This window comes from Pygoscelis adeliae, unplaced genomic scaffold, assembly GCF_000699105.1.
Source record: "Pygoscelis adeliae isolate BGI_AS28 unplaced genomic scaffold, ASM69910v1 Scaffold244, whole genome shotgun sequence".
Taxonomy (NCBI): Eukaryota; Metazoa; Chordata; class Aves; order Sphenisciformes; family Spheniscidae; genus Pygoscelis; species Pygoscelis adeliae.
The window spans coordinates 3,040,494-3,054,146 of NW_008824648.1; the positions used below are offsets into that span (position 1 = coordinate 3,040,494).

A 13,653-nucleotide genomic window follows, 5' to 3' on the forward strand; every position below is an offset into this window, starting at 1 on the left:
GTGAGTGTTCGTGCAGCTGATCTTTATGCTACAGCAAGCCTCTAGGAACTAGAATTTGGGGCTGGCCACGTGCCTGATCTCCTATTTACCCTGTTGTCAGTTGTCAACCCTCTTCCCCTTTTGTCCTTGGGAAAACAAGTTTCCCTTTTTTCCATGTTGCCAGCCTTCTGCTGCAGACGTTCTTGTCTGCTTCATCTCCCTGTTGGGTCTGTCTTGTTTCTCCTGCTGGACTGCCTGATGTCTCAGGGCAGCGGTTGCTCCTGTCTCTCATCCCCTTGAAGGAAGAAGTTGAACCTTGCAGTTCTGTAGGAGACTCGTAACAAGAAGAGGTGGAGTTGGGCTTGATCTTATGAAGCGTGTGAGTACAGCCTGCCAAAAATCCACCTTTCTTGCAGGCAACAAATCCTGTAGTGGCTCCCACAAATCTTTTGTGTTGGCCACTGGTGACGTTTGTGTCCTTTTAATTACAAAAATCTGGCTAGTGCCTTTGTGCAGCTGTGGTAGAGCTCTCCTGCAAGCAGGATGACCATTTTTCACTGACATCCCGTGTACCCGTGGGGTTTATTTCCTCAGTTTGGGCTCTTTTGTGCCTGTCATGTACTGTTTCTCCGCAAAACTTGAAAAAGCCAAATGATTCCTGTTTTCCCCACTCAAAAGCTAGGCAAGATTGTGGAGTCGGTTTTTGTTTGGCATGTGTAGACCTTTGTTCAAAAATTGGCTTGCTTTCACTGGCAAGGGGATCTATCTTTCAGCCAAGCTTCCTAAAACGTGATGATGATGTTTAGCTAAGTGGTCCTCTGTTGAGATTTGTAAAGGGCTGTGAGAATTCCAACTTCTAGCAAATTTACCTTGGGCTCGGTCTTGCATGCCTCTGAGTAGCACCAAGTCCCATCTCTGTGCCCCCAGTAGCCATTCCCCAGAAGAGCCTTTTTCCTTCCCGTGCCAGAATTATGCTAATTCTACACGCAGGCTCAACAGCGTAGATAATGTTAGACTGTCAGAGATACAAATCTAATACAGTCTGACTTCAGGAGTGAATAGGCTGTTATCTAGAACTCGATAAGAACTGCTGTTTGTCTAGTAAGGAATTATCTTAACTGAGAGCCTGTTGCCTTGATGCTGAAGGACTGATTGTGCTTTTATTCGCAGCTCCATAGAATGGGAGGGGAAGAAGAGAAAGCAATGTGATCAGTAATCACGCTTGGTGGCCACAGCGCATTGATTCGTTACACCAATAGTCCTGCTCATAGACTGCAGACCTCAGAACAGGGCAATTACATCTGCAAATGATCGTTTGTGGTACTGTAACACCATCTCAGTTTGAAGCTTGGTTAGCACTCTGAAACTTAGACCTCTGCTGAGAAATACTTGTTTCTGTCTGTCCTGGGAAGCCATATGCTCCCTGAACTTTCAAGTAAGCTATGTTCTTTTATGCCTTGCCAAGGTTATCTGCTGCGGGGATTTTTAAATTGAATTAGAGCACAGGAAAGCATCAGTTGAAATTCCTCTAATAAAAGATGTATTTCAGATTTGACTCTAGACTAAGTAAGAAGTAACGGAGTTTAACTAGGAGGAGGGGAAGGGGGAAAAAGGGGCTGGTTTGCTACTTGAGCTCTGGAATTAATTGCCATGAAGCATTTGGTTGGGGGGAGGAGGACGGAAAGGCTTGTCTTGCCAGGAACCAAAGATGTCTAACCTCATCTCGTATTGACTGTTCTGTATACACCAAACGGGGCTGAGGGAAGGCTGTTCCCTAGGCCTGCCCTCTTAGATTAAAAAGTGGAAAGTGGATTGGAATTTTTTTTTTGTGGTTGTTCTTAATGCTGCGGTGGATATAAGGATGACTGTCTATATAAGGGTGAGTGTCTAGCACAGGCCCAGGCAGGGAAAGCTCAGGTTTCTTTGGCAGACCTTTGGGGAGGGGAGACCGTCCGTTGCAGGGTGTTCACCCGGTGCAGTCGGATGGCGGACAGATGGCAGGATTACCCCCGCGCAGGCTCGTTGGAGCAGTCTCTGACCCCTTGCAGTGCTTCGTTTGGGCTAAAATGCTTTGCCTTATAGACTAGTTAGTGCAGGCTGAATGATGTACCAGTGCAGCCTTCCTGTACCAGCTTGGCAGTCACTTCATGGCACCGCACTGTGCTGGGGACACGCAGACTTGGATGTGAAAGCTCTCTGGAGTAGGGATGGTCCTCGTGCCCTTTGCATAAGGGACTCTGCACTCTGCTTGCTCCTGGAAGTGCTGCTCCCGCACAGGAGAGCCTTTCTCATTTCATGGGGGAGGGATGAAGAGGAGAGTCAGCTAGCGGGAACTGCTGGTGTCCCAGAGAGGTTCTTCTCGGCAGGAAGGTTTGAGCCCAACTTCGGGGCGTAGTGAGGAGTGGAGCCCTGCCTCTGGGGCCAGGAGTTCCCTTCCAGCGAGGCAGGAAAATCTGTGGTTCATCCCACTCTTCCCCCGTGCCCAAGCCACGGCTCCTCTCTTGCTCTCTGCTGCGCTATGCTGAGGCCAGGCCGTGTGAGCTGCTGAGCCCTTCCAGTTCCCCCTCTGCACCCACCCTGCAGTGGCTGGGCAGCAGCCCCGGGCTGAGCCGAGTGCCGGGTCCACCTCAGTGGGACCAGGGTCTGATGCTCGAGCCGGTGAGATTTTCTCTGCCAAGCCTGACATCCTGCGGGTTCCGCTTCTCAGTCCAGCGTGTGACTATAACTCTGGACTGCCGGTGCTCGCCAATTATGCTGTCATGGACTTAAGTGTATTATCAGGACAAGGATGATAAGAATTCAGTCATCTGCATTTTTATACCCTAATCTTTCTCTTCATAAATAAGACCAAAGTGCATGTTATCTAATGAATTTTATTTGTTAATCACTTGGATGGCTGGAATATTTCTCCCCCTTGGGTTATATGTATATAAATGAAAATATTGTTAGTGATTTCACAAAATGGTAATTCAGAATAATGGAGAGTTAATCCTCTTTTCATTAGCGAGCCACTTCAGGACATACACTGTGGCAAATTACACTGCATTTTAAGTCGTTCTCGAGTGCTGTGCACTAGAAAAAAAACATTAAACTATTTTTGCATTGATAGAAGTAATTGTGTGGCTAATTTGGATAAGCAGCATGCATTAGGCACAGCAAAGGAATCTCTTCTTTATGCTCACTATCCACTCTACAGCTGCCAAATGGAATTTCTTACAGAGCTCTTTAGCTTTTTTTATTTTATTTTTAACAAAACAGGGAGGGAGGAAAGAAAGTGCAAGGGGAAAAAAGGAAAATCTGCCAGTCTATCCGCTGTTTAATTCAGAGAGTGAACAGCCTAGTGGCTGGAGCAGTGATATGGCAGTGAAAGATTTCCTTTCTGCACCTTGTTCTGAGTCCCTTGAACTACTCAAACTAACCCCAAATTTCCAGGGAAGCCCCGAGAAGTCACAGAACATAGTGGCCCATTTTCAAGTTTGTTCAACTGGAGGGATGTACCTCCCCCACCCCAAAATTTGTAGGGGGTTAGTTAATGCTTTTGGAAACTTTAGTCGTGAGCTCTACAGTTTGGTAATCTCACAGATGGGGGGAAAAAAATGAGGTTCATATCTAGAGGTGAACGTCAGAGCTTCGGTGGTGGTGTGTACATTTCTAATGCTGGTGTTCCAGATGTGGTGCAAGTTTCTGAGTACTTCGAGACTGAAAGCTATAGGTCATTATCTACATAACAAAATACGATGTTTCTTAATATTTTTGGCTCAGCATGCTGTGCAAGCCTTAGTGCTGTGTATAAAGATGCCAAACAATTTGGCAAGATTTATGCCTGGGAGTTGAGATCCAAGTCAGCTGTAGAGATTTAAAAAAAAAAAAAAGAAAAAAAAAAGAAAAAGAAAAGAAGGCATGAACAGAAAAGGGTTGCATTTGCCTTTGTCCTTTGCAAGGACCTACGTAGCCTCTCCCATTCTTTTCTGCACCCCTCCCTGACCCAGGGGGGTTTCTCCATCACTGCGGTTGCCCCAAGCGTATGTACTCTGGCTGCCGACTTGTAGCTGTGTTTGTGTGCCTGAAGCTGTAGATCCCCAATAAGGTCAGAGCCCAGCGGTGTGTTGGTGTGCTCTACAAACGTGCAACGGGAGAGGCTAAGCGAATAAGAGGTGGGAAGGGAAATGGAGACAGAAGACAATTTTCCTCGCTCTTTCCTTCAGAAGGAACAACTGTAATCCTGTTAGCTGTTCTGTCCTGCCTGACATAGGGCACAGGGCTTCCTTGCCTTAATGCCTGCCTCAGTCCATATTTATATAGCAGAATAGTTTAGATTCTTTACCACCCATGTTTCCTGCTCTTGGGAGTTCTCCCAGCTGGTACGACATCAGTCACCTGTGCTAGTGAGGCTTTTGATGCTGGATTCATTAAATTTAATTTGGCGTACGCAAGCGTACCAGCCTTGGTTTGGTACTCAGAGTTGTCTAAAAGCTACTTCTCCCTGAAAATACCAACCAATTGCAAACTTTTCTGGTTTAGCTGGAAATGAAAGGTTTTCAGCATCCAGAAAACACCTAAATATATAACCTATTTGTAAATGTGGAGGCAGATTTTGATCTTATTCCTGTTTTGGTGCTTTCAGATTTTGCTTCCTACCTCTTTCCTCATGACAGCTCTGAGAAAGGAGTGGAGCCGTGGTATCTTAAGGGTTGTTTTTTTTTTTTTTTCAAGATGCCAAGGGAGGGAAAGAAAATAACCAAAGCAGACTATCTGTCTGTCAGCTCTGGGCCTTTCATGAAAAGTTTACAGAAGTAATGACATTTCCAGTAGACCTTATGCCCACAGCAATGCAGTAGGGGATAAACACGGTGCCCTTGAAATTAGTCAGTGGTTTGACCCTCAAGTCCGGGGACTGAATTTATCTACTGCCATGAACACTAAATTTGAAAGAACAATAATAAAGTGGAAAAGAAACCCTGTAATTATGATTAAGAAATCATTTTTGTGCATGAAGTTCTTGTTACTGAGAAATGATTCCCATTTTCTTTTCTGATGATGTATGGAGAGCTGACTTACTTGAATGTTTTCATTTATTAGGTGGAATTCAACACCACTGAAATCAGAGGACATCTGTCTTCCAGGGGGTCCAAACCTGAGACCTTCTTGGCTTCCAGACAATTGCAGAAATACCTCTTTTGTTTTTATTTACCTATTTCTTTCAGTTTAATAACTACCTTAGATAAGACCTTCGTGGAGAAACAGCGTCTGTAACAAGTGTGTACATGAGAGGGGAGTACCTGAGAGAAGGTCAGGATGGAGAATACCAGTTCTCCTACACTTTCGAAAAAGTGTGCAAAAGGCTTGAATCCAGTTTAGTAACCTGTCTCCAGGTAAGCACTCTCTCGGTGCTGAAGGCAAACAAAAATCAGATCTAATGACGGAGGGCCTTCAGAAATAGCAAGGGAGGATCTATTAAGCAAGATCCTGAATTCTTAAGAAATGTTTTGTTCTTCCATTTCCAGCCAGCATGCCAGGTACATACCTCCCTTCAGGGTGAAAAAGTACTTACCCTTTTCGAGTATGACTAAGCAGAGGGCTGCTTTATAAACTGGAAAGTTCTCCTTGCAGAAGCCAAGGCACATGCTGTCTGGAGCGCAGTGTTTGCACTTGGGAGGAGGGTAAACAGTGCTTTGGTTTCTAAGCTTTTCATGACTCGAAGTACATCAGTTGAGCTGAGAGTTGGTTAGCTGCAGTAACAAAAGCTCGCTTTGTCGGATGATTTAAGTAAATGAATTTAAAATGGTGCTTCCTGATAAGCCAGCCCCATGACATTTTGCTCAGACTCCAAACGCTGGCGATAGCCGGGGAGAGCTATACGCTTTCCTGTGTAACCTGGCGCTTGCTGCGCCCCAGGGTACTGCCATGAAGTACGGTGCTGCAAAGGTTCCTTGGGTGGGTTCCCCCCCCCCCCCCGCTAGACCAAAAAAACTAATTTTGTACAAGTACTTCTTGGGAGGGAGGAGGAATAAGTCCTTCAAAAAAAATCTTTCTCTAAAAGAGCCCTAAAAGAATGAAGCAAAGTGTTGTACATCCAAACCTGGAAATCCCCAGGGTACCTGCAGTATACTTAAGTGAAGAATAACACGGTCCTGTGTTCCTTATTCCTGTCCTAGTCTTCACCAAAAACTGTCATTTGCTTCAGTTCCTTTATTTTACCCCTGCATTCTTATGCTTGAAGTGTTCAGGGACTGTAAAATAGTTCATCCAATGCATTCGTCTTTAAACAGTTTAAAACCAGAAGAATCATAGCCTCTGTGCAATTATTTCCCAGACCCTCCTGCTGTGAATATTCAAACCTAACCAGCTATTTCAATGAATTTCTAAGCCACTGGTGACTTTTTAAAAACTTATTTTTGCCCTCGTTCTTTATTGTTGACTGAACTGGTTAATTTAAAACAGATTAAGCTGAGATTTCATTAAGTATTATGAGAGTGCCCAAAGAAACTTAAAACACAGCGTCATCTGAAAGAATTGTAATTCAATTGGAAAAGTTAGATTTGACTTGAGGGTGGAGCAATTATCAAAGAATAAGCAAAATATTCTGGGACAGATGTTACAAAAGCTTGAAAATTTGCATTTTTATTCCTAACTTTTAAAATTATCTCTAAGATAAATACATTTTTGACACCTCATTTCCTATTTTATAAAGTTATTTCTGTAACATGACCGATTTGTTCTTTAAAAAATTATACTTTCAAAACCTCTTTGACTCTTCAATAGTGTTAAGCTTCTTTTTTTTTTTTTTCCCCTCTGCAACAAGTTTACGAAGTTGTCAGTTACCTTGGAAAGTTTGCCAGCCCTCAGTCCTCTCCCTGGTTTACTAAGTTAGGTTATAAAAGGAAGAAAAGGAGCACAAGAAGTACAGCAGAAAATGTATATTGCTTAGCCTTACCTGTAAGCTTAGGTGGGTGCTCTAGGTAGCTGGGTCCTGTGAAGTGCAGCAGAACGACAAAAGAAATCTTACCAACTTTGCAACTAGTGTCTATTTTTAGAGGAGGATTTGCTGACTCTGACCTTGAGTGCTACCCACTCCAAAGGATGATCTTTACATCTGCTGGTAAGACTATTCCCTAATGTGACCTGAAACATTAAACCTGGCAATTTAGCTACCTAGCCTCAGTATGACTAAGATAACGTGATGCCTGCGTGTTGACAATAATAAAACAAAATTCATCTTTTATCTTCTTATCCCCTTGTCAAGCCCGATGCTATGTGGGTTAGGAGCGTTGCACTGCTGTTTTCTGTCATGCTGTGCACAAGTGATTTGGCACTGGCACAATGAGCAACGGGAGAGGTGGCATCCTGACAAGATCCTCATCTCTCGCATGTGCTCCACCAGAAAGCCACCTTCCCTTACCTACTGTCTTCGTTTTCTCCAGTGCTGCCACTCTCCGTATCCATCTGACTTCTGAAATGCCTTTCTCTGCTGAGAAAGTGATATGGTGCTCAGCCTTGCTCAGCTCTGGTGACATGGGCACAGCTTGCCAAAAAGAGGCGGAGGTACACTCTCCAACCTTTAAAAAACTCCCTACTTTCCTAAAAACTTTTCCTGAAAAGCTCCATGCTTTCCTATTGCAGAAAGTCTAAAACTCTCTGTAGTAAGCCACGGCCAGACTCATCAGAGATCAAATCTGGGTTCCCCGGTGTCAGAGCCACACCTCTTCCACTCCAGCACATTGTCCGCTGCGAGAGCGGTGACCTTCATGGCCCACAGGGCTGTCTGCTAGAGGGATCAGTGACCACACGCGAGGAGCTGGTAGACAATATCCTCTCTCCAAGCGTTTGTTCTGCAGCAAGCCATTCCCTCAGTGTTGCCAACTCAGACAACTTCATTAGGAGTAATGAGATTTCAGTGCTGCGGTAGCCAGGCTTGCAATGGCATAAGAAGCTCTAGCTGTCACGTGAGTATTGATATTTCTCAGGGGAAATTCTTCAGATCCATTGCCTTCTGCCTGGGAGTGGGAGGAGGAGGCAAAGAGATCGGTCAGGACAAGTGCGTGATACCGGGAAGTAGCCCGTTGGTCTCTGCACCTGCTTTTTGGGGCGTCCCGGCCCCTTCTGTTGAGATGACCATCTTGGACATGATCTCTCCGAGCAGACCTGTATGCGCTGCTTGCCTATCTTGCTGGCTCACAGCGCTCCCTATTCTCACCCCAGCGCGTGCAAAAAGCAGCCAGTTGTTGATGTGTACCCACCGTGGAACTTTTTTCATCTCTTGCAAGAACAGAAACAGTCTTCTGTGACTGCAAATGCCAGTGCCTGACCAAAGTTTCAGGTTGCCCAAGAGTGTTTTCCAAAGTATCCAAGTCCCATGGTAGGTGCCATTAATTTTCAGTGGGACACAAGTTCCCGACTATGTCAGTTATTTTTAATGTTACTTCAAATCCTTCCAACCACCTTTGTCATCCCCTGTCTGTTTAAAAGATAGAAGTTGATCCCAGAAGGACCAGGACCAGGCTTGGTCATGGCCCGTGGCTAATACTGCAGTACAGATGTGAAGTAATAACAAACAGTTTCAGTTCAAGTTCTGGGCATTGGATCTGCTGCTGTTTCATGCTAACAGCATCACTCTAGCCAAGTTTCTGTATTACAGAGCAGTGAAACTCCTCCCTGCCAATTTTTCAGATAGCCGCTCTTAAAATGAGAAAGAGCTTAGATGTTAGAAACCTGCTGTGCCTTCTAAGTTACCTTGGAAGGTTGTTGTGCAAATTAATTCTATACTGATAACAGAGAAACTTTGTGGAGGAGGAGATACAGACCCCATATAACAGAAACTAGCAGCAGTTTTATTTTTATCCCTGCAGGCGACCTAGTATGGGGGAATATGGGTAAGACGATACAGCAGACGGGCAGTGCTGGCGAGAGGAGGCTATGTAAGGTGTGCGGCGGAAGGTCTGTGCGCCCCGGGTGGCACGGCGTGGGGATAGGCAGGGGTCTGTTGCTTCTCTTGGGCTGTCACTCCCCAGGGTTGTCTTTCTGATGTCAGATCGATGGCATGCCAATGTTTTGTGGTATTGTTTTTTCAGGCTGGCATTTTGAGTTCCAGGAATATTAGCTGAAACAGAAGTATTTGTTTGTCTGCCTGGCTGTCAAAACAGTACGAGCCCTTGTGCCTCTCTCTCTGTAGGGTCCCAAGTACATGTAGGGAGGGATCGTTCACCTCCTGGAAAAATGTTCTATTTTTGGGACCAGTTGTGTGTGTTTCCATTAGTTTTGCTTTTGTTAAGTAAAAAAATACTAGCTGCTGAGAAGTTTTGAGAGTGGCCAATGACTTAGAGTGCTTTGGAGCCTGGACACATAGGAAACGCAGCAGGAAGGCTCTTATTTTGGAAGAGGTAAGCATCTGCCCTCTGGAAAGTTGAATAGTTGCCTTGGGCTCCTAAAAGCAGATGTTTGCCATGTTATTGGTCATTTCTGAAAATCTTGGCTAAGCTGACGGTGGTGCTTTGAACATGCAGATCACTCCCCCTTCCTGGAGCCTTGCATGCATTCAGCCGGCTCTTCTTCAGCCTGCAGGTCCCTGCTGTCCATGGCTGGCTCCTGTGTGCGGTCACCCACTGGCCCCACGTGCCTGTCTCAGCAAAGTGACTGCACCAGGCCCAGAACATGACCCTGGGCAAAATTCATTATCCCTTTTATTTTTCATGTGTATTCTGAAAGTGTCAAAGGGCCAACCAAGATCAGCGCCAGGCACTGTTCGGATGCATGATAAAAGGCAGTTCCTACCCTTGAGACCTGATGTTCCAGATAGAAGAGACAAAGGCTTAGCTGGGAAAAGGGATGACGCCCAAGCAGAATGAGCAAGACCGTGGCGAAAAAAATGCCACCGACCAGCTTTGTAGGTGGGAGTTTCTGTGGCATCAGAGTATGGAGCTGTGGGAAGGATGAGAGCTCAAGTCCCATTCAGGAGGGAGGTGGTGGGAAGAGAGGAAAAAACAAAAAGGTTTGTTTGTTTGTTTGTTTTTAAATCTTAGGACTGAATTTCTTCCACAAACACTGCGTAAAGAAAAGGAGAAGGGAGAGAAATGATAGATTTCTGGCCAGACCACACTAGAGGTACAGTTGGAAAAATCTGACACTGTTTTCTAAGGCTTGAAATTTTTATGTTAGTTTAAAATAAAAGCTTTGAGTAAAGTTCTGCTTTAGAAGACTTCCCTACCCCATTCCAACCTGGTGGACTAGAAGATTTCCTCTTTGCTACAAAATATGCTATTATTTGGAAAAGCTGGGTTTTTAACAATTGCATGGGAAGAATAAGTGTATAATTATATAAGATTGTCCTAATGGACATTTGCAGCTGTACCGAGATGCTAACAGCATGCAGAAACCATTATGTTTCCAGTTGTTTGGCAAAAGTTAAGAAACCTTATATATATATTTTAAAGTTAACCATAAAGTAAATCCAGATGGTTCTCTCTTGCACAGACAAGCAGTCTTCAAACTAGACATATAGCTGTAGCCTGGCTATAACTTGTTTTGATTACTGCAGATGGAGAGAAATGTTCTAAATGACTGTGCACCCTCCTCACAAAATGCTGTGTGCCCTTGATTCTTGCTGAAGTCAACTGGCATTTAAGCAGCACTACATAAAACTTGTTTGACAACACCTTGCGCGCATGAGTATCTAGCTGGGCGTTACTTGTTTAATTTCTCTTTGTACTGAAGTTTTGCTTAATGGCCCCCATCAGGGGTTGGGGCTCTGCTGAGGCAGGCGTTGCAGACCCATAAAGCAAAAAGGACAGTCATTGCCTTCGGTAACCTACCATTTGAGCTTGAGTTTGTTCTTCTCTCTTCATCTCCGAGTTAAGGATTACCAGAAAATGGTGGTGGTATGCTTATTTTTGATGCATTCAGAGTTTTATTTGATTCTTCAATAAGCATTGTCTGTTGCGTTCATTACTGTATTTCAGTTAGACGTCCGTGGTGCTAGCTTCTATCAGCAGGGGAATCAGAATTATGTTGACTCGTGAGACCATTCTGCAAATCAAATCAAAGGGGCAGCTTTGCTTCACAGGGCAAGGATTTCAGTGTCTGAATGTTTTAAGTCCACACGTTAGGAGCATTTCTGAAATTCTGAAAATAGGGGGAACTGAAAGGTCCATCAGGAATGATAGACTTATGGTACGTTACTTTTTATGTGGTTTTTCTTAGTCAATAAGCAAGTGTTCTTGTAGATAACAGTTGATGTTGTTTGTCCAAGTAGTATAACAGGTAGAAATAGTGGTTTATGAGCTTCTTAGGCAGTATTGTCAGGAGGGTAACTTGGATTTGACCCGGTAGGAGTCAAATTTACTGGCTGGTGCCTCTCTTGCTACGACTCCGACAGGGCTAACAGCCCAGCAGTAGTGGCTGTGTTTATAAGACAGTATTTGAGGGTAGGGACGAAGCAAGCTCCTGGGGGCTAGGAAGGAAGAACCCCAGTCCTGAACGAGGTTCCCTGGCCTTCCCTGGGCTTGTGGGGGGAGGCTGGGGCCGGGGCTCTGAAAGGGGTTTTGTTCACTGTTCTGTTTTTTCTCTCGCTGTCAGCAGAAAAAACGTTCTGGGAGATTTGTGTTCAAGTGGAGTATAGATCCCAAGGCACCCTAATGTGGAAAATAAGGGATGAGGGCTTTCTTGTAACCTGCCCTTACCGAAGAATGCTGGGAACAGGAAGGCCCTGGGGCCCCAAACTGCTTACCCCCCTGTTTCTTGGTCGGTGCTAAGAGGAAGCCCTGCGAGAAGAGCACCTACCGGAGAAATCCTACGGAGAGGGGGTGTTAACCAGTGAGTACACCATTTTGTGCTGTGCAGGGCATGCTGACGTGCTCCTGAGTTCCAAAAATCGGGCACCTCCAATCGTTCATAGCATTTAAACTGCCCTGCAAGGAAAATGGCATTGCCAAAATTCAAGGTGTTTTTGTCCCTAACATACCACAGTATCACACACAGGATTGCGCTTAAATTCTCTTGATGACAAGTTGGGAAACTGCCACAGTCTATTTCTACTCTTATCCCAGTGAACGATAAGAAGGTTTTTTTCTTCTTCTCTATATGCTTAATAACATGTTGCTGCAGAGCTTCCAGAAACGTGTGGTCCAACCTATTCCCTAAGCGTAGCGTGTTTTAAAAAATAAACAAAAATAATAGATGTTTGGTATGTAACTCTGATCAGAAAGTTTTGTCCAGACATGCTGAGAGCAGGTTTCAGGTCAGAGTAATCTCATGGTATACTGAGTGCCAAATCTAGACTTAAATAGAGCTGAGAGCCAGAAGTTGGATTGATGTTTGCTGTCCTCTTGGTACAGGCTTCTGGCTCGCTGGCAGCGCAGATGGAGAAACACCAGAGTTGCTGTGCTGGTGCCATTAGTCCGGTGTCTGTACTGCTGACCGTGGTCAGTAACAAATGCCTTAAAGGAAAGTACATGAAATCTGTGCTCCCTACTTACAGGATAAATTTTCTACCCCACAGAAAATCTGTTTAATCTCCCCACTCCACCTCCTTAGATAAAGCTTGGCTGGAAGCCTGAAGCATGAAGTTTTACAGCTTTTCCAAAACTATTTCTTTTCTTCCAACGTAAGTCATCTCTGGTGGTGGTTTTTCTTATTTATGTGACTATCCGATACTCTCTTTAACTCTTCTATGCTCTTTGCCTCCAAGTGTTCTGATAATGAGTTCAACAGACTAAATAATGACAATAACTATAACTTATAACATTAACTGGTTTGAAATATGTTCCCTTTTCATTTTTCCTGAGCCAGCTTGGGGGAAGTTTGCCCGACCGCTGCTCAGGTGCAGCTGTTCTGCCGTACTCGGAACATCTGGCCCTGTGGTACCATATGGCTACGACCTACCGTCCTCCTAGAAGTAATCAAGTACACTTCGTGTCATAAAACCCCACAACAGCAAAACAATGTCTCATAATCCACCAGGAATGCTCCACACCACCTCAGGGCAAGTGCCTTTTAATGGCTTTTTGCTCCGAGTTTGATCAGGTTCCAGAATCTTTTAAGCTGAGAAGACCATAAATGTTGGAAATGAGGTACTCCATTTCAGGAAAAATACAAAAGCCAGGCCGAGCAGCTCTGTGAAGTAGAAATAGAGTTGTTACACTATGAGAGAGAGCAAGACTGCCTTAATAGATGGCATTCAAGTGCAGCTGTTTATGGGTCTTAACTGGTGTTGGCCCATGAAATGCATACTTAGAAAGGAAATCAGGGAAAGCTAAAACATGCCTGGGGGCTTTGATGTTGTTATTATCATCCACATGCATAAGAATAGGAGATCCTCTCTAGTCCAGCAAGTACTGAGAAATGAATGAGTTTGGCTGGCGCGTACATCAAAGGTCTTCACTTGTAATTTGCTTAAGAGATTAAAAATGAAATATGAGGGAATTATTGAGGAAGAGCAAGCTGCTGTTTTTTCCCCCTTGCAGCAGGAAAGAAGAACAATTGAGTATCTATTCTGGCTGAAAGTGATTACTGAAAAGCTTTCTGACAACCTTGAGCAAAACAGCAGTTGCATCTTAGTTTCACTGACATCAAATAAGCTTTTGATTTACTGAGACCCAGTTGGACCTGTCCAGTGCCAAGGAGTGTCTTTGAGAAGCAAACTTGATAAATCTTTCTTTACAGAACCACAATCTCTAAAGCGAG

The 13,653-nt window shown here is 44.5% G+C and overlaps 1 protein-coding gene across 1 annotated transcript in view; it reads right to left on the reverse strand.

Moving 5' to 3' along the window:
• The window catches only part of DUPD1 (dual specificity phosphatase and pro isomerase domain containing 1), a 25,731-nt gene extending 18,689 nt beyond the window's left edge, over positions 1 to 7,042 (reverse strand). Inside the window, exon 1 of the mRNA XM_009322459.1 lies at positions 6,914 to 7,042. The gene's annotated coding sequence lies outside the window, so the exon portion shown is untranslated. The remainder of the gene's footprint in view (positions 1 to 6,913) is intronic.
• Between the last annotated feature and the right edge of the window lie 6,611 nt (positions 7,043 to 13,653).